The sequence below is a fragment of the Podarcis pityusensis genome (assembly GCF_964106645.2).
Source record: "Podarcis pityusensis genome assembly, chromosome: Z".
Taxonomy (NCBI): domain Eukaryota; kingdom Metazoa; phylum Chordata; class Lepidosauria; order Squamata; family Lacertidae; genus Podarcis; species Podarcis pityusensis.
In genome coordinates this window covers 45,852,011-45,873,503 of record NC_138044.1, presented here as the reverse complement: position 1 = coordinate 45,873,503, position 21,493 = coordinate 45,852,011, and the positions used below count along the sequence as shown (strand labels likewise).

The following is a 21,493-nucleotide window of genomic DNA, read 5'->3' as shown; positions in this document are numbered from 1 at the left end:
ATGGTCAGAGGAGAAGTGGGTGAAGACTGGGAGGAGGAGGTGTCAGAAGTTGAAAAGGTAACAGGGCTTAGTGAGCTGGGAGAGTCAGTGGCAGAGAGGAGTCCAGAATCAGAGGAAGAAGCTGAAGCAGGAGAGGAAGTCAAGAGGCAGAGATGAGTCAGGCTGGTGAAGAGTCATGGGTGTCTCCCCCTCCTGCTGTGACACCTGCAAACACCTCTCCCTCCTTGTCTCCTAGAAGCACAAGAGGTATGAAAAGAGTGGAGGATGCACAGAAGCAGTCTTCGATTGCTTGGGGAAAACCCTGGAGAGGAGGGGACTTAGGCAGCTGGCCAGCTGTGGGAAGGCGGGAACCTTCAGTCTCAGCATCTGCTTCATGGGGATGAGACCTTCCAGATATGAACTGCTGTGCTCATTAGGCCTGACACTCCTGTACTGATTGTGTTTTTGCTAATAAAGAGTTAACTCTAACTTGCACAGTATGATTTACTGCTGGCTCACCTCTGACATCCACATTCTTCCTTGCACTCACATGACACCCAACATACAGGAGGACCAAGTGTGCTTGCTCTTTATTTGGGCTAGAAAGATGGCATGTCCCATTAAACTTCTGGATAAGCGAAACTCAGTTCTAGAACTTATCTGTTCATCACAATGCATTAAGGAATTAAACCCTTCAGGGGGGAATGTGTAAGGCAAAACTTCCCATTTCATAGCTGGGAATAGGCTTTCTGAGCGAAAGAAAGAAAGAAAGAAAGAAAGAAAGAAAGAAAGAAAGAAAGAGAAAGAAAGAAAGAAAGAAAGAAAGAAAGAAAGAAAGAAAGAAAGAAAGGAATGTGCAGGAAGGGTGGAGGCAAGAGGGAGAGAATTGTTCTTGAAAGGTGTAAAATCCAGATTCCAAGACTGCCAAAATGTGGAGACAAGGCAGTTTGAGACCTGTCAAATCCACAGCCATAAGAAGGAAAATAAAAGAAACCCAGATATGCAATATCAGGCAAAATGTGCCCACTGATGTCCTGGGTGACTCTGTCTCCTTTTAACCTAACACTAGGTTTATGTCTGAATTCATGGTGACCTGCTGCCAGTCAGTACAGACAGCCAGTCAATTTAATGATTATCTGCATTGTTTTTAGCAGTGTTTTATATTTTATCATTGAAAATTGCCCAAATATTTTATGATATGGCAATACAGAAATACTTTTTATCAATAAACAACATTACATTTTATTTACTGGCCAGCCAAAACTAAATGAGAATTGTGGCACCATTTATTTATTTATTAGCAATGGTGAAGTCAAGATTCCCCAAAGAGAAACAGGCCTCAGGGGCATTCTAATTTAAGAATTAATTTGCAGCAGAAACCAATTTGAGCAGCTTCCTTAAGTTTTCACCTTCTGCAAGCAGCATCTGGTCCAAGTCTGCCACATAGCTGAAAGCTGAACCAAGCAATCACATGTCTAGGGGCTCAGCCTGTACTGTACTTGAGCTTCAACCTCATCATGAAAGAAAAGCTGAATCACAGAATCATAGAATTGTAGAGCTGGAAGGGCCATCTAGTCCAACCCCCTGCAATGCAGGAATCATTTGTCCAGTGTGGGGCTTGAACCCATGAACCTGAGATTAAGAGTCTCATGCTCTTCCAACTATATTGAACAAAGGAGCAACAAGACCTCAGAATAGGCCTCCAACTACCCAGTGACACCTATAGTGGTACCACGGGTTACTGACGCTTCAGGTTACAGATGCCTCAGGTTACAGACTCCGCTAACCCAGAAATATTACCTCGGGTTAAGAACTTTGCTTCAGGATGGGAATAGAAATCTTGCTCCAGCAGCGCAGTGGCAGCAGGAGGCCCCATTAGCTAAAGTGGTCTTCAGGTTAAGAACAGTTTCAGGTTAAGAACGGACCTCCAGAATGAATTAAGTTCATAACCCGAGGAACCACTGTACTCTGTCTGGCAGTAGCTCCTTGGGGTCTTAAGCAGAGAGGGCTTTTGTTTACCACTTCAAACCTGAGCCTTTTAAAAGAACCGATTATGCCAAAGATTGACTGGAGAGTCTTCTACAGCTGAGCTAGGGTCCCATGCTGCAATTATATCTATCATCTAGCTATCCATCTATCATCTATCTATATCTATCATCTATCTATCTATCACCTATCTATCTATCATCTCTATCAGCTCCCTATTTTTCTGTACGAAATGGTTCAGAGCAGCTAACGAGAGAGTAACTGGCAGGGTGCAAAGCTTTGCCATGTTATTGAAATGATCATATTAAAGCATATATAAAACAAAGGGAGCAGCACCAGCCAATCAAATTATCTAAACGGCTCTCCAATGCAAAACAAACCCTTGGTGGAATAAATAAATAAGGCCCATCTCGTCCAGCATTCTGTTCTCACAGTGGTCCCAATGGGCAAGGCTTGAACACAACAGCACTCTCTCCAGTTGCAGACCCTCCAAGCGTCCCTATTTTCCAGGGACATCCCTGATTTAGAGAAGCCGTCCCGGTTTCTGATTTGATCCTGGAATGTTCCACCTTTCCTCAAAGGTAAAGGGACCCCTGACCATTAGGTCCAGTCGTGGCCGACTCTGGGGTTGCGGCGCTCATCTCGCTTTATTGGCCGAGGGAGCTTGTGTACAGCTTCCGGGTCATGTGGCCAGCATGACTAAGCCGCTTCTGGCGAACCAGAACAGCGCACGGAAACGCCATTTACCTTCCCGCTGGAGCGGTACCTATTTATCTACTTGCACTTTGACGTGCTTTCGAACTGCTAGGTTGGCAGGTGCAGGGACCGAGCAACAGGAGCTCACCCCGTTGCAGGGATTCGAACCGCCTACCTTCTGATCGGCAAGTCCTAGGCTCTGTGGTTTAACCCACAGCGCCACCCATCCACCTTTCCTTAGGATGTCCCATTTTCATTGGAGAAACGTTGGAGTTATCCAACCCCCAAGCCATCTGAAGGCAATCCTGTATAGGGAAGGTTTTTAAAAAATGTTTAACGTTTTATTATGTTTTTATGTGTGTTGGAAGCCACCCAGGGTGGGCTGGGGCAACCTAGTAAGATGTGTGTGGTATAAATAGTAAAATTATTATTATGGAATGGGTCGTTCCTATTTTCATCAGAGAAATGTTGGAGGGTATGCATTTGTGATTCCAGACAACTGGCATTCAGAGGCATGATGCCTACAACTTTGGAGGGAGAGCTTTGGAGGGAGAGCATAGCCATTGTGGCAAGTAGCCACTGTTAGCCTTACCCTCAGTAAATTAGGTAGCAGCTACCCTTATTGAAAGCTAAGCAAGGTTGGGTAGAAAAAAGATCGGTCAGGAATCCTAGAAAATAAGTAAATAAGTAAATACTACCCTTAGAGATTGCACCATAATCTAAGACTCGCACTAGGAAAATTGACATCTCTCTTTCCTACCCAAGACACTAATGATATCTTTGGTCAGCATCCCCATTAATGCAATTCTGAAAACACCAGCTTATGAAGTGGCGGGGAGGGGGGCATCTGAGTGGAAATATTCCAGCAAATGCATCAGTTTGTTGTATATCATGGGTAGGCAAACTAAGGTCCGTGGGCCAGATCAGGCCCAACTGCCTTCTTGATCCGGCCCACAGACAGTCCGGGAATCGCCACATGGATCGCCAGTACACACGTTCTTTCCCTCTCCCTCACACGACGGTGCCGCCTCTGCCTCCTCCCTCCCTCCCTCCTCCTGGCTTCTCCCTGCCCTGCCTAGAGGAGGAAGGGGGCTGGGCTTTGTTGGTGCCAGCAGCAGCAGCAGCACTCCAGCAGCCGCCATTTTAAGCAGCCCCTCTCCGGAGCCCTTTCATGCGCCGCATGTCCCACTGCCACCAGCCCCTGCCACTCGCAAGACACAGGTAAGCAGCCACCGGGGCTTGTGATGCTCTTGCATTATTCCCGCCCCCCAAATGTAGTCCAGCCCCCCGCCACAAGGTCTGAGGGACAGTGGACCCGGCCCCCTGCTAAAAAGTTTGCTGACCCCTGTTGTATATATTTAATCTGAGAATTTACAATTTGTGTGTATGTATGTGTGTGTGAAATATAGTGAGTTAAAAACTCAACCTTCAAGTCCAGGCAACTGTGGGATTGTGTTCAGAAAAGATTGAAGGGAGTAGGGAGAGAGACAGCTCAATACATTTTATGCTACTTTGTTCTTTCAGGAGGAGTGAAGGATGTTGAAATAAATCCACCTCCATGTAAGTTAAGTATAATTATCTGTCTTCCCCCAAAAAAACCAAACCCATTTCTGAAAGTATAATACAGCAGGAAGAAAGAAAAGGCTGTGATCTCCTCCCCCACCACCTAGCCAACCCAAGTAAACAACATTAAATGCAAATTCAGAAAAGGAAAGTTCACGGCCAGGGGTACTGAAGTGAGGCTGGAGTGTGTGTGAAAGAATAGGCATGCATCTCAAAGTTTCTTCATATTTAGGGCCGCAGTGAAAGCTGACATTTCTAAATGGAGGGGGAGATGCTGGAGCACAAACAAACAAACAAAAACATCTTTTCAAATCTCAACACATTTGTCTTGCAAAATATTAAAATAAATGTACCAGCTCATCTCTGGTTCTGCCTGCTTTGCTTAATAAATGCTTTGGTTAATAAAAGCTCAGGCTGAAGACAGGGGAGTGTTATTCTCCTATCCCACTGCTAGCCTGTTCGTGGTAGTGCAACAGGTAGTGCCCATGAGGTGGAACATATTCATTATCCGTTTGCCATAAATGGTCAAGCAGGTTTCATGTGGCTTTAGAAACCTAGAAAGCTGTTTGGCTCGAGGCAAAGGAGGAGCAAAAGGGATGTTTTTGCACATGGTAGTAAGAAAGTGCCTCTGTCAATCAGCTCTCCCAAAAGTTGTGTCTGTAAAAAGAGCTCTGCTGGATGAGAGCAAAGGTCCTGCTCCTCCAGTGTTCTGTTCTGACAAGAAGCCTTTGGCAAGCCTGCAAGCAGGTCATGAGCACAATCACACTCTCCTCTTCATATTCCCCAGCAGGTGGTGTTTATCAGCTGCTAGCCATGACAGTTAAATAGAACCTCCACATTCAGCTGCAGTCTAGCTCTGAATACCAACTGCTGAGGGGCAAAGGAGACGGCTGTTGTCTTCAAGCCATGCTTGTGAATCTTCCAGTGACATTCAGGGGCTCCCTGCTGGAAAAAGACACTGGGCTCAAAGAAGTTTCCATGCAGCAGATTTTTGACCAGCGAAAACTGCAGGCCGTGGAAGAGAGTTTGTATACATATCAGAAGTGGTGAAACTTTTTAAGCCTGCATTCCCACCTGGGCAAGTTTCAGAGGGCCAGATGCCAGTGGAGGGCCAGGCACAATGTGACCACATTTTATTGGACACCAGGATGCTGCCTTTTGATCAGAGGACTGCTTCTCTCTGTGGGCAAGTGGAGCATACCCTCCAACATTTCTCCGAAGAAAATACGGATGCCCTAAGGAAAAGTGAGACATTCTGGGATCAAATCAGAAACCAGGACGGCTTCTTTAAATCAGAGATGTCTCTGGAAAATAGGGGCGCATGGAGGGTCTGGTGTAGCAGTTTCTGAGGTGTGTGTCAGACCCTCCAAGTGCCCCTATTTTCCAGGGATGCCCCTGATTTAGAGAGGCTGTTCTGGCTTCTGATTTGATTCCGGAATGTCCCATTTCTCTTTAGGCTGTCCCTATTTTCAGTGGAGAAATGTTGGAAGGCATGGAGTTATCCGACCCCCCAAGACATCTGAAGGCAATCCTGTATAGGGAAGTTTTTTAAATGTTTAATGTTTTATTATGTTTTTATATATGTTGGAAGCTGCCCAGAGTGGCTGGGGCAACCCAGTAAGATGTGTGGGGTATAAATAGTAAAGGTATCATTATGGAATGGGATGTCCCTATTTTCATCAGAGAAATGTTGGAGGGTGTGGTATGTGTTTATTTCTTTGATGGCAGGCTACATAACATAGACATTGCTACAACATTGCTACAACATTTTCCACCCGCCCTCTTTTGGCTCTTTTAGATGTGGAAGCCATTTTGTGTAATGCCAAACCCCTATGGTGGCCATTTTGTAACGGCGCTCAAGTCACTTTCTGAATGTTCCAAATGGGTCTATGGGTCCCAAAAGGCTAGTGCCCTATGTCCTGCTGTCACTTGTGCCTGCCATCACTGAGGGGCAGAGAGGCTGCAGGGCCCCAGAGTTCTGCCCTGAAATCTGGTTCTAACCATTCCTCTAGATGTTCCTTCTCTTGAATTGCTCCTAGGAAGACCCCAGCACCAAAAGCAGGCATTGAAAAGTAAGCGTGCAAGCCTTACGGCTCGACAATGACAGTCCCATCAACCCCAGAAGCTTTTCAGCGCAGGCTATTTATGACTGCAGAACGAGTTCATTTTCTGGGAACTCTGAACTGGCGTCTCAGCCACATTTTCCTGCTACTTCTTTCCATTCTTTGCATCCTCTCTTCTCCCTGACGCCTCCCTCCAAATGATTTTAATTCAAGTGACGTTTGTCCTGTGTAGAAGGTTTTGAAGATAATGAGCATTGGCAGCCCTTAAATGATCTGCCCATGTTTTACATTCTCCCCTATCAAAAAGGAGGGAGGTAAATACTTAATTCATGAGCAATGTGTTCCATGTGAGATATCACACACACAAGATTACCTTGGCATAGATTTTCCTCTGGCCCCAACAAGATAAACAGCCTGCATGCGGTTGCTCAGAATGGGAGAAAGTTCAATGGGGCTTAATTTCAAGGACACATACATATGTGCAGGATTGTAGACAAGTTATTCCCATTGCTTTTTTTTTTTTCGTAACACACTGCTGACATGTAGGATTGAGGTACAATCCTATAAAATAGGGAATGGGATTTTAGCCATGCAGAAGTTGGAAGTTTCTACGTGTAGACCTCACGGACCCCTCTTCTTTCTCCATCCAGGCAAACAAATGAAAAGGGCAAGCAAAGTGATCCACATGAAGAAAGTTTGCAACCTTCAGGACTTCTTAGTTTCAAGAAAAGGTGACATGGTAGAAGTTTAGAAAAGTATGAATGAACTAGGCAGAGAGATTTCTTTCTTTCTTTTTCCTTTTAAAAACTGTTTTTATTAAACTATTTCTATCTCCCCAGGCAGCACTGACTCTTTTACAAAGCCAACTTATTTCCAAAATGTCATCATCCGGAACTCCAAAATGTGGCCCATCTCTGCTTCCTCTATCTTACATCTCCATCAGGTGTTATTAGCATCCTTCTAAATATGGCTAAGAGATTGAGCCTTTCTTCTTAGCCTTTCTAAGTTGCCATGCGAAGCAGTGTTGACTCCAGGCTCCAGAAGGGCTGGGAGCAAGACATCATTCATGCTCATCGTCCCTTGGTGAGCTGGCCTCTTCATTGCAATAGGCGCAATGAGCTCTGCTGGGGATTGAGCCCTCTCCAGAGGCCCAAATATGCTGACTCTTGTTGCCAGCCCTAATGCAAACCAAGGCTGATTCACACAGTTTATTCCAGTTCCTGGGTGTTTTTGTAACTGATTTTGCAACTGATTTGAGGTTTCACCTGACATATGGACCCATTCTGGAAAAGTAATGAAATATAGTACACACTTGGCACTCATTTCCATGTTATTTGGTTCCAGAAAAGTATCCATTTGCAGCCCCCTTAATCCAGGAAAACTGTGGGAGTAAAGGGATGAAATTTGAAGCAGCATACCAGCATAAAGTTCTTTCCTGCAGTTTTCATGGAGGAATCACAGGGGAACAGAAGCACACAAGTGTGGAAAGGGTGGGGGAATAGCAGCATTGTCTAGAGATGTCCAGTGTTGTGCCATGCACTCACTGGGGTGAATGACTTTACCCTGGCATGCTGGCAATTCAGTCAAAAATCCACAGTTCCATAATACAACAACGGGTTTATTGCAGTGTGAAAGCAACATTAGAAAATGAGATGGAAGTACTAGCATTGCATCAGGAAAAGTAATGCTATATTCCTCATTTCTTGTAAGCATATATTGCATCTAAAGTTGCCAGGCCTTTGCTTGCAAAACTGAAGGTTTTCACGATAAACATCTCAATAAGCAAAAGCATTGGTATAAATATAACCCTCTCTCATATGAAGCTGGCTGCGAGAGAGGCTTAAGTCACTGGGAGAGGGAAGAGATGACGATCCCTAAATATTTATATCTCAGCAGTGGAAAGTGGCACCAGAGGCTCGGGGGGGAGCCTGGGCTTTAAGAAGACAGGAGACAGCTCTGTTCAAAGGCTTTGCAAAGGCAGGGGGAAACAGGTAGTCTGGCACAGCACTAGCAGAGTGACAGAACTGTAGGCTAGATCAGGAGCGGGGAAGTTTTCTCAGCCCAGGGGCCACATTCCCTTCTAGGCAATCTTCTGAGGGGCCCATGCTGATGGGGGGGGGGTCATAGGCAAAAGCAGGCAGAGCAACAAATGAAAATTTTGCCTTTATGCAGTAGGCTGGTTTCTACACTTGCGCACACACCTCTTTGGATCCTCCACCCAGGCAGGGAAGAGGAATTTATCAGAGTTCCAGAACAGTGCAAGCAGGACCACCAGTGAGGGTGTGTGGCCTGGGAAGAGGGAGTGTGGCAGAGTATTCCAAGGGCCAAATAGAGGGGTCTGGGGGGTCACATTCAGCCCTGGACCTGAGATTCCTCACTCATGGGCTAGGTGGTCCTTGCTCTGATGCTCAGGAGCATGGAGAATCCAGAGATGACCCAGGTGTCCATTGGGAGCTGGCTGGTTGATCAAGAAGGGGAAGGAGCTGCCCAAGATGATATAAACACCTCCCTCTTTACAGGAGCTTTGCTGGCATAACAGCTGTCTAGTGGGCAGCTCCAAGTGACCCTGACCTCAGCCACCATGCACCTCACTCTCAGGTGTGGGGATCAGCCTCTGACAATAATGCCTCCCCAATAACCCAGCAAGGCAATTCTACTAGCACAACAAGCAAGCCATAGGTGACCCAGTTCCAGAAACAAAAGGCCTCAGATGCACACACAACACTGACATTCAAAGCTGCCTTACCTCCAGTTCTGTGGGTGCTTGAGGCTCACATATGGAGCAGGCAACACCCATTCGCAAGTCGGAGTCAGTCGGAGAGCATACCAGACCTTGGATAGCTCCAATGAGACCTGCTAAAGCAGCTTCCAGGTAAGTGGGGTCTGCAGGGAGCTGGCACCATTTGAAGCCTTATGTAGGAGGAGCTGTCTGGTTGGTTAAAGCATCCTCTGCTTATTCTGTAGCCTTTGGCTTCTGGAGAGGCACAGGCATTGCAGCAGTCTCATCCTCTGAGTCAGAAGATGGTGATGGTGCTGTGTCCTGCAGGTATGAGGCCTCCAAATAAGGTTGTTCTGAACCTCAACCATGTCCTCAGCTGTCCAATGCAAGGTCCCCAGGTTATGGGGCCATGGCACCAGATAGACAGAGTTGGACCATTGTTCCATCTAGCCTAGTGATGCCTGCTTCTACTACAGCCCTGTTGCCTGCAATTGCATCTCACTCTTAGCTAGATTTTAGATTATGTGTGAGGAGAGACTGCAACTACTTGCTATTACTGAGGTGACTCTAGAAGGGATGGGGTTATTGGAAAAGTAGAAGCCAATCCATTTTAAGGCCATCTGAGATGGCACATGGGAGATCTGTGGTCAGATTTAACAAATTAAGGTGAGTTCTACATGTTGCAAAACAAAGAGATGAGGACAAAGAAAGAGAGATTTGCAGGAAAAAAATGCATTGATTTGTGTCCTTATTTGCAAATTTAGAAGTATTTACTATTATTTAAATAGAAACAATCAATTTTATCACAGTCCAGAACGCTGTGAGCCAAAGACCAGTGTGACTGCCCTGTCCGCTGTACAGCTGTTAATTTCTGGTGGAAAACGTCAAAGTCTCACTCTCCTTCCAAATGGTTTTTAGCCTTTAAAGAAAAATCTCCCCATACTTAGGGATGTAGAGTCCGTCAAATAGAGGAACACTTCAAATAAAGACTTTCCTGTATGGTCACCCAAACCCAAAACCTTTTTCTTTGGTTAATAGCTGCCATGAAATTGAGGCAGGGCCAAGTGCCCAGGGGGAGATAGGAGTTAGTCCTTTGCACCTGCAGTTTCCAGCAGATTGAATCCCACTGTTCAGAAGCTATTAGCTTCAGAAAGAAGACAAGGTGGGTACAAAAAACACCATGTCTGCCACTGCTGCCTCAGCATCATGGTTGCATCCGTCATCATTAGCTTTCTTGACAGACTTTCATCTATCTGACAGAACCTTGGCCTGATGTCTTGCAGGTGTTGGACTCCAGCTTCCATCAGTCCCGGTGGCCAGCATGGCCAATGGTTAGGGACAACAGGAGTTGGGAGTTCAATGGCATCTGGGTGGCACCAGGTTAAGGAAGGCTGCCCACAGATGAGCAAGAAACAGAACTCAGCAGTGGGGAGATGCAAATAAAGGGGTGGGGCCAGTGAAGGCTTGCCAATAAGGGTAAATGGGGCAAAGCACCACCAACCACAGTCTGCTCTCGGTCAGAGCTTACCATGTCTGCCTTCTTATTTCCAGCCAATCAAAGGGTGGCTATGCCTGTCATTGGCACTGGAACTGCCTACTGTCGGTCTTCTCCCCAGCAGTCCCAAAGGGCAGCAACCAGCCCCTGGGTGGGACTATGCAAATATCAGGCCCAATTCTCATTGGCTGAAGATTAAACCAGATCAGGGCCACTCCAGAGTGACAGATCAGGCTCTGAATTGCATTGCGGGGGGCGGGGCGGAGGGAGGCTTGTGAACATAGCCCTAGCAGTTACTCCTGGGTGGGGAAAATAAAATTCTGTATTTGTGGATTGCATGCTATAAGGCTCAATAAAAGGCATTAATTCAATATTAAAACTCCCACACACATACAAAAAAAAAAAAGCACCTGTTATAAGGACAGGCTGTGAACTAGCACTTAATAATAGTTACAGATGCCCATGCAAATCTATTTTTGTCTAGTCATCTTTTAATTTTTTTAAAGTAAAAAACAGCATTTTCTTTCATACTTGCCAAAAAGCTGTTTGAAATCTGCTTCCCCTGACCCATGCTGAATAAGCCTCTCAGTTTCTATATTCAGAGCACAGCTGAGGCCAAAGTCTCTTAACACCCACCGAAAATGAATAATTTATGCCCCCTTCTCCTTGTACAGAGAGATACAAAGCAACTTAATCATGGGGACTCTTCTTTGGGGTTGGAGGGTGGGACTGAGAACTTTCTGCAAAGAAAGACAAAAGGGAATTGTCCCAATATATATAGTCAGGCAGACCATTCCAAAAACACGCACGAAAAACCAAACACCAACCAAAATTCACACTAGTGTATGTTTAGCAAAGCAACTTTGAAGAAGGCAAAAAAAGAGTCCTAATGGGAATTAAAATTCTTAATGGGTTGTAGTTTAGGGATGGAGCAATTGCTTTGCATGAAGAAGGTCACAGGTTTAATCCTGGGCATCTCCATGAGAGACTGGGAGAAAATCCTGTTCTGAAGCCCTGATGAGCTGCTGCCAGTTAGTGTTGACAATACTGAGCTAAATAATAGCAGCGTGTTCACAGATTATATTTATTGAGTGCACAGTTTGTGTAAAGAACAGTTGAGAGGCACAAATTAGCATGTTACACTCTTTCCCATGAACACTTGTCTATGTGCAGAGACAATGTGCTCCTGTGCTCAGAGTTATGTGTGAACAATTCTAATATATGGAGACATCCCCCCCCAATACACACACGCATCATGTTGGGGTGGCCAAATCTGATGCACAAAGTACATCGCCATTTGAATCGGTCGAGAGAATTTCCAAGAAACATGTCACTGTACCACAATGGATGCTGACTTTTTATTTCTTTTCTTGCACACTTTATATTTCTTTATATGGTATTTCATCCTTTATGTCCTGAAGGTATAATTTCATTTTTTCCAGGGATGGAAGCCGGAAGAAATCAATGCTACTGCTTTCCTCTTGGGAGCCACACATTTCTGATCGTTAAGCCAATGAGACAACCACCAAAGGGAGTACGTTGCCATTTGCACAGGAGCTTTTCCGCCTCTCACCAGGAGAGTTTGAAAGGATCTGGTGCCATGACAGCCTGCATTCTGCTGCTGTCCTGGCTTTCAGTGACGACAAGCCTTTCCGCCACCTGCATCTCACATTTATACATGGTCATTACGTAAACTCCACAACTAAGAAATAAAGCCTGAGTTTTCTTTTCCTTTCTCCTTCCTCCATCCCAATCCCCTTTCCTTTTACGTTATGCCTTTTTAGACCATAAGCCTGAGAATTGGGGCTGTCCTATCATGAACATTCGTGCCCTGCTCTGGGAGCCTTTTCCCTTTTTTATTGCTGAAGAGCAGGATATAAAATGCTTTAAATAAACAAATTAAAATAATATTTGGTGCACCCACACTGAAGTCATTTTCTTTCATTCCAAATTCCATTGTTAGCCTGGGGCAATTACCCGCCCCTTCAGCTGGCTCTTTCACGCTGACTTCCTGAAATATTTTCATATTGGGAGTTCACATGTTAAGAATGGAACTGGGAGATGTGGGAGGAACTATTAAGACCTTGAAAGGGGGCAGAGGAAGAGCTACCTTTGGGAAGAGCAGGAATCTCCAGATCTCTACTGGAGCTGTTCTGGTTTCCAGGTGTTGGATAGTGCCTGCCCACAACACTAGGTTTGCTTCTGTTATCATGAGGACTAGAAAAAAGATTTGCCAGAGAGGAAAACCTCTCTCTCTCTCTCTCTCTCTCTCTCTCTCTCTCTCTCAGAGCCACCCTTGGTCACATGATCCTGTTCTGAACAGCAACAACAACCCTGATGCTGAACTCCAAGAGAAAACTACCAAGAACTAACTTAGTTGGTCTTAAAGGTGCTACTGGAAGGATTTTTTTATTTTGACTATGGCAGACCAACACGGCTACCTATCTGTAACTGGATCCAAGAGAAAAGTTAGGTTGCTTCTGATGCCTCACCCAATTCGATTTACAAAAGCAATCATGCCGGCAGTTGAATCTTCAACATACTACACTTATCCTGAAGGCAGAGGTCTATCTTAGGGGACCCAAAGACATCTTCGTCCACTGCCCAACCCTCAGCATTTGTTTGTTTGTTTGTTTGTTTGTTTGTTTGTTGTATACACCACTTTTTAAACAAAGAAACTCAAAGCAGTTTGCAAAAAGATAAAACAATAAAAATGAGGAAAAATTCACACCCATACTTTAAAACATACGAAACTTAAAATTGAAATTGCCTTCTATGCATCCCAAGGCTGCTGTCTGGCAGTAGAGCTGACCCTGAAGAGCCCAGGCTGGTGTATCTGCCTGCCTTTCATCCTCACAACAACCATGCAAAGTAGGCTAGGCTGAGAAATTACGGCTTGCCCACGTTTGTGGGTTAACTTGATGGCTGGATAGGCATTTGAGCCTGGGTCTCCCCTTGATCTGTCCACATTGGGTGGGAGAGATGAGGTGTCAGGATCACACCCAAACTGTTTATGCCCCCCCCCCGCCCCTTCTGTTCCATGTGGTAGAAGGTGCAGATCTAAATCTTGGACCTGAGTTCAGACACTTGACACCCACATTTTCATATGGGGGGGGGGGGAAAGCTTTTTGTACTCTATTTAGTTGCAACCAGATTGCCATCATTTTGCAGACCTAAGCACTAAATTATTCCAAAGAGCTGGTTATGAACAAAGAACCCTCTTCTCTTGCTGAGTCACATTAAATGTCATCTAGTCTAGCATCCCATTTCCCAGAACAGCCATCAGGATGCTTCCAGGAAGCCCAAAAGCTGAAGGAAATAGGCCTTTTCTGATGTTTCTTTCCAACAACTGAATCTCAGGTGTAAATTGCCTCTAAATATAGCAATTATTTGGCTGTGTTCAGATGTTGAATTAAACTATGCTTTCATGCAGGTATGGGGAATCTTTTTTCCTCCAGATGCTGCTGGACTACAACTCCCATCATCCCTGACCACTGACCATGCCTGCTGGGTTGATGGGAATTGTAGTTCAGCAACATCTGGAGGGCCAAAGGTTCCCAACGCCTGGTTTAAAGGAACAAGAATGAAACCATCCTCTCCTAAACTCACATACTCTATCCTCCACGCTCCTCTTCTGATGTGACATCAAGAGATTGGAATTGCCCACTGCCATTTTAGAGTAGCCATAGTTTACCATGTCATTTTCATCCCAAACTCTGGTTGACCTTACCTAGAATTAATGGAAACAAGCCAGCTTCATAAACTAAGTGTTGAAGTTGATTTATTTCTACTAACCAGATTTAAGATTAAACAGAGTTGATTCAAGTTTGGATGACACTGTGTATACTGTGGTTAATTTGTACGTATAATGGAAGCAAAAGCTGTTTAGCTCCTCATTTTAGCAGCACGGTGGGGAGGTGGAAAGTGCAAGCCCAGAGGCTACACTTGTTATTGCAATGCTAAACCAGGGTTTAGTGCTACATTGAACTAACTCATTGCAGGAATGGAAGAACCTGTCAATTTCTACATACATTTGCGATTTAAAAGAAAATTAAAAATGACATGAAAATTTGTACACATTCCCACGGATGTTTATTGTAATATACAGATTTTTTGCAGTTTCCACTTAATAGAATGTATCCTTGCATGCTATCTTTACTAAAACACAATTTTTTGTACACATTACTTGAAGAACTGCATCATAATTTGGAAGAAGTGTACATTTCAAAGGAGGGCTGTATTTTTGTTTGGGCATTGTTTGGAAGGTGTGAATCTGGCGAGTTTGCACCAAAATGTAAACTGAGAAAATTTCACCCCCCATCGCTAGCCTACTGACATATTTCTTCTTGTGAATTTCTCTAATCCTCTTTTTAAAAAAATAAATAAATCTCAATTAATGACCAACTTTACCACATCCTGTAGCATCTAATCCCACAAGGCGATTCTGCATCGTGTAGTGTCGTACCTTGGAAGTCAAATGGAATCCGTTCCAGAAGTCCGTTCGACTTCCGAAACGTTTGACTTCCAAAGCGTGACTTCTGATTGGCTGCAGGAAGTGCCACCAGATGTTTGGCTTCCAAAAGAACATTAGAAAACCGGAACACTTGATCATTCAGGAGCCAAAACGTACGAGTTTCGGGGCATTCAAGAATTTAGGTACAATAGTACTTTCTTTTGACTACCTTGATGAATCTCCTGTCAGTCAGTTTTGTTTGACACCCCCAAGTTCTTATATTATGAGACAAACATCTTTCTATCTTCATTCTACACACTACCCATCATTTTGTAAACCTGGACTCTTTTTTTGGAGGGAGGGGCTTCTTAACTGGTCTCCAATCCCCTGATCAGTTCAGTTTGGCCCTTTCTATATTCTTACTCATTTTATGATATCCCTTTTTGGGTAGATCAACCATGCATTCTATATGGGATCCGCTTTGGGATTCCATATTCCCTGATATGGAAGCTCCAACTGGTCCAACAAGATGGGCTTGCCCCCACAACATTAATCCAGGGCTAAAAGTTTGCACCAACTCCCCATACACTGCTGAGCCTAGTTCAAAGTTCTTGAATTAATTTGCAAGGCCCTTTACAACTTGCATCCAGGATACCTTAAGAATTTCCTGGTTTCTTAAAACCGTGCCTGATCACTGAGATCTTTGATGGTACCCAAAAGGGCCCTTTTACCAAGTGCTTAGAAGAGGGAACTCATTGTGGGTGTGACAACACTTTAGAGAATTCCATTCCTAGGTAGAATTCCACAAAAGGGCAGAACTATTTAACAACAATCAATAATTGGCTGGCCCATGCTATTCTTGGTTATTTGGGAAATTATTTTTATTCCCTGTGGGTTACTCTTGCTGGCTGCTTGATATAAACCTGGAGTTTTGCCCAAATAAACTGCATACCATTTCCACCCCTCAGGGGTTTTCCAAAAATAAAAATTAATCACCAAGAGGCACAGACTCTCCTTACTTGGAAAGACTCTCCTTACTTGGAAAGACAGGTTGAAACTGAATGTGGCAGGGGCCAGCAAAGCCAAACATTGTTATTCAGTCACAAAAATCACCGGGTGACACTGCAAAAGGCGATGTGATTTTTGTTCCTGTGGAAATGTTGCCAAAACTTCAGTGACCAAATAAAGGGTCTTGTGGCAATAGAAGCACCTTAACAGTTAGGGCCATTCAAAGCTTAGATACTGAAGCCACAGCTGCACTATACATTGAAAGTAGCATGATACCACTTCAAACAGTCACAGCTTCCCCCAAGAAATCTTGGGAAGTGTAGTTCGTTACAGGTGCTCGGATTTGTTAGGAGATCCTAATTCCCCTCACAGAGCTACCATTTCAGTGCGGTTGAACGATCAATCCCTCTCCCCAGGGAACTCTGCCTATGTTCAGTAGAGCTCATGCTCAGTGAGTAAAGGTATGGAGCCTTAGTGATTGCAAAAGCAGACAAGAACTGGTATTGGCTGCCTTTAGAAATATACAAAAACCCTTCCTCCAAAGCTGGCTCAGCTGCGCTTCTAACCCAGATATTAGACCACCGAGCACCACAACCATCTAAGAAATATTTTCATTTACACAATGCCTGTCACACAGACAATTCCCTAACTCAAAAATCCAGAACTCTCACCAAAACAGTGTTCAAGATAAGCCTCCACCAAGTTTGGAAATCATCTTGCTATGCTACATGGAATTGGTAAACAGCCTGAATTCCTGCTGCTTGTACATTGTTTGATGGTAGCCACTGTGGATAAGAAATTGTTGGGGAAGGGCTCTAGCTCTGTAGTAGAGCACTAGGTTTGCCAGCAGAATGTCCTAGGTTTGATTCTGGCATCTCCAGAAAAGGCTGGGAGAGACCCCTGCTTGAAATGCTGAAGAGTTGCTGCCACTCAGTGTGGAACAATGCTCTTATGTGCTGTAAGACACCTTGATAGAATCACAGAACTGCAGAGTTGGAACGGATCCCAAGGGTCATCTAGTCCAACCTACTGCAATGCAGGAATCTTTCACCTAACATGGAGCTCGAACCCAAGGCCTTGAGATTAAGAGCCTCATGCTCTACCAACTGAGCTATCTCAGCTATCTTGTAAGTTTCCTGTATAACTGTTTGTATATCAGATATCCTAGCATTTGTGGGGGGATCCTTTGAGAGCAAAATACTAGTATAGTATCAGATATGCTCAGTGCACTTAAGCCTTAAATGCATATCTTATTTTCCCCAGACAAATGAACTGCATAGTCAGACAAGGGGTATGATGCAGTCCCAGAGGTTGGTTATAAAAAAGATAACCAGCCCCTCCATGTTGCCATATCAAAGTCCACAGCTGAGACCCTTCCTCAGAAAGGGAGTATGGCTGCAAGAGAAAGGACCTTTTATGTTGCCCCCACCCCCAAGTTATCTCCCTAAAGGGGATTCTCAGAAACTACTTTAATATGTTTTTTGCACCAGGGAAGGAATTCCCCCCATGCCAAGCTTTCAAAATATTTTTTAGAATAATTCATTTTAGTGTTTTAAATCTCTGCATTCTGCTCCTGTTTGGGGATAACAGTTAGAGGTTGTTGTTCCTTTGTTTTAGTTTAGAAGGGTTTTAAAGAGTTATCTGCATCATATGTGCTAAGAGCATAAGAAGAGCCCTCCTGGATCAGGCCAAAGACCCAGCCAGTCCAGGACTTTTTTCTCATAGTAGGCAGCCAAGTGCTCTGAAGAGAAGACCTCAAGCAGGACATAAGTGCAGCAACACCCCCACCCCCAAGTCCAGAAACTAGTATTCAGAGAGACACTGCCTCTGACAATGGGCGGAAACACAGACATCTCTAGCCCAGCATCCTGTTCTCATGGTGCCCACCAAGATGCCAGTGGAAAGTTTGCAAGCAGCACCTGAGTGCAACAGCAGGCTCCCCACTTGTAACATCCAGCTGCCTGTATTTGGAAGCATGCAGCTTCCAAAAGTGGAGATAGAACACAGCCATCATGGCTAGCAGCCATGGGTAATTTTAGATGCTTTGATATGATCCTTGCTTCTGTAGGTCTTTTTGTCCTGAGGTTTTGTTTTCTGCACAATGGGTTTCACTGGCATTGCAATTTGCATTATGGAGGTTGGTGTGTGTGATTTATTTATTTTTTTGCCTGGCCTGGAAAGATCATTGCTTAATTATCTCCGTCTTTGAGTTTACTACCATCCCCTTTAATTAGGATATTTAAGAACGGATGAGCTGCTTTCTTGCAGGTAGTAAAAAGTGCCTTTGCGCTTTTGTCTTTTAACACTGCCGTTTATATACCAACAAGAATATATATATATATATATATATATATATATATATATATATATCTCCCCCTGCCATGCCAGCAAGTTAATTGCTGCTTTCGTAAGAGGAGCCCAGCAAATGAATCTTCATTGGGGATCCTGATGAGAACATCTGTGACTTTGTCATTTCAGTCTGAGGTTAATAAGGCCACTTCCCAGCAGGGGGATCAACTAGTTGTCTTCACTGTAAGGTAATCAGCTCAACATCAAAAGGTAATGAGGGAGCGCCAGCTTTCAAGCTTACTTGCATCTATTCCTTTCCCACCTTGAAAACTGGCTGTCTTGCTGCTAGGTGCCCACTGTTTGTTTATTTATTTTACATTGCTGCTAATTAAGGTCATCAGCTTAAGGAAGAACCTTTTCCCTTTAGCCTCACCAACCCACCAAATGGATTTCTTGATCAACACAGGAGGCAAAGTCATACTGAAATGTGCGATGGAGTCTAGAGCCTCTGGTGACAATTGGCTAACCTGCACTGACATCAAAGAAGGAGAGGACAGACATAGAATCTCATTGGCCCGACTGTTTGGGTGGAGAGGGGGCATCTTATTATTAATCTGAAGATTTAAAACCCTCAATGCAGAGAAGGCTATTGAAAGACCCAAAATATGTACTACACACACATATCCAAGGAAAGACACCCAAGGGTTGTATGCAAGGTTAGTGATACTTAGTTGTTTCCATGAATCCCAATAGGTGTATTCTATCAGCAGTGTCTCCAAGTAGATGCAGGGAAGGTCCCCTTTCCTGAAATGCAGGACAGCTACTGCCTGTTAGTGAAGATCATGCTGAGCTAGATGCATCAATGGTCTGATGTGGTATAAGGCAGTGATGGTTGTGAGAGTTTGGCTAAACAGGGGTATTTAATATTGGTTACTGTTTGTGTCTCTCAAACTACCCAAGGCAGGGCATTCCAAAGGTTAGGGTAGTGCAAATCTACTGCAAATCATCCCATGATTTACAGGTATTTTCTACCTAACTTGTGTGTGTGTTTGCGCGCGCGCACACACACACACACACTTATTAAAGGTTTTTCTTGGGTAACAACAGAACTCACAGAGTCTCTGCTTTCAAGTCATAGAATCCTTCGAACAAGTCAGTCATATTCAGAGTGAGACATTGTTGTAGGCAATATGGGGTTGAGGGAGGAAGTGGGAAGAGTGGAGCAAAGGGGAAGACAGTAAAATTTCATTTTGAGCAAAGCATTTGTGTCACTGCCACTTAAACAGGTGTTTTGTTTTTGCTGGCAGTGCGAGAGAACACAGGGCCCAGGGTGTGGTCAGTTGCTGTGTGAGTGTTGGGGTGGGTGCTGCTGCTGTTGGGTCAAGTTAACCATATTGATTTCTATGTGGTGGGGGGAGCTTTGGTTGGTTATTGTCTTGCTTTCTTGCATATGTAATAAAGAGGTGATTTTTAAAAGTATGATGACTGTTTAGATGCAGCAATGAAGCCACTTAAATGTAACAGTGGCGGCATGGTTCAAGAAACCCCTTCCTCTCTCTCTCTCTCTCTCTCTCTCTCACACACACACACACACACACACACACAAACAGACATACAAAATTTACTTAGTGTAATATCCACACAATACATTTAAAGCACTCAAAGCATTTTAAGAATCATGGTTTCCCCCCATAGATTCCTGGGAGCTGTAGTTTGTTAAGGATCTCCTAACAACTCTCAGCACCCTTACCAAACTACAAGGTTAAGGGCGTCTAGTATGTTGCTCTTATTTAAGGCTGGATTTTTCTCCTTATTGTTTTCCTACCCTCTCCCCACCTCTCATGATTGGCCACATAATAATGAGCTGCTGCTCAGCATTTGAAATAAGCACATTGAAAGACTTCCCAGTGCAGAATAAGTTCTTACTGCGGAACATGCCATCCTGAGGCAGTGAGTGGAGAATGTCTCCCCAGATGCATGAAATATTAACATTTTTCCTCCTTAGTCCAAGACAAGTTTCTTCCACTTTGCGTGAATCATATTCTAGCAGCGTTGCAGCTTTTCGGTGCAGCTGCAGCTTTTGTAGTGGTTTGGAAAAATACTGGCTGTCATTGCCTGCTTTCTGACTTCGCTTTTCCTTGATACTTTCCCTTCACGGTGGATCAAGGCGAACTCGCAGGAACTCGCAGGCTATATGCCCCCATATAGCCAGGAATGATGGTGGGAGTTAAAAAGGCACACACACATACCCCAAAGTGCACTCCTCCATTGCCTCCCAACTATGTAAAAGTCATAGCTCAATGGTAGAACATCTGCTGGGTGTGTAGATGGCCCCAAATTTAATCCTCTGCATCTCTAAGTAAGGCAGGGAGAGAATTCCTAGTGAGCTGCTGCCAGTCAGTGTTGACAGTATGGAGCTTAGTAGGGCAATGGTCTGATTAGTTATTAAGAAAATTCTAGGTTTCTTTTGTTCTCAGATTTAGCTTGCCTATGCCCCCCCCCCCAGTGAACAAAGCTAGGTTATTATTATTGTGAATGTTATTTATTGAATTTATACCCCACCATTCCTCTTCAAGGAGCCTGAGACAGCAAGAAGATGCACACTTTAAAAACAAAGTAAAAACAAAACAGTTTTTAAGAATTCTAAAAGCACTTTCCGTCAAAAACATTCTAAAAGTAGATCATGGTTAAGAACATTCTTCCATTCTATGTTCTCGGGGTGACCAAGAACAGTATTCTTCCTCCTAAGGAAAACAGGAATGTTTTCAAATTCTTTTTCAAAGTTACTAATGATGAATATGGCCATACCTCACCAGGAAGCCATTCCTAAATAGAAATGTTCCATACTGCAACATTTTGTTGCAGGGCCCACTTAAAGTTTTTTATATGTCAAATGCAGGAGTTCTTAACTAGCCTTATCCTTTGAATGTTTGCAATATGGCACAGGGGATTTGTTTTCAAGGGGACACATTCAAAATATATTATCCCTAATCTTCTGTCTCAGATTACGCAGTCCAAGAACAGAGTTGTTGTTTTTTTCACTTGCTGTTTGTGATGTGAAATGAGCCCCAAAAGCTGCACAACAGACACCTAGAAAGAGCTGTCTTTCCATTAAATAACTTTTTGATGGATTAATTTTCTGCCTTTTCATGAATTCATTCACTTTCAGAATCATAGCATTTTGAGAGGGGGTAACTGATTCTGCCTATGAAAACCTACACAGTACTTCATGATCCTCAGTA

At 44.1% G+C, this 21,493-nt stretch overlaps 1 protein-coding gene and 1 long non-coding RNA gene across 7 annotated transcripts in view; one reads left to right on the top strand and one right to left on the bottom strand.

Moving 5' to 3' along the window:
* Positions 1–21,493, bottom strand: part of FGF13 (fibroblast growth factor 13) — a 232,320-nt gene that overhangs the window by 180,457 nt on the left and 30,370 nt on the right. The window lies entirely within an intron of this gene.
* LOC308468175 lies at positions 3,676–7,772 on the top strand. The gene is made up of 4 exons (XR_013981510.1): positions 3,676–3,882; positions 4,186–4,221; positions 6,237–6,296; positions 6,938–7,772. It is a non-coding gene; the product is annotated as an uncharacterized lncRNA (long non-coding RNA).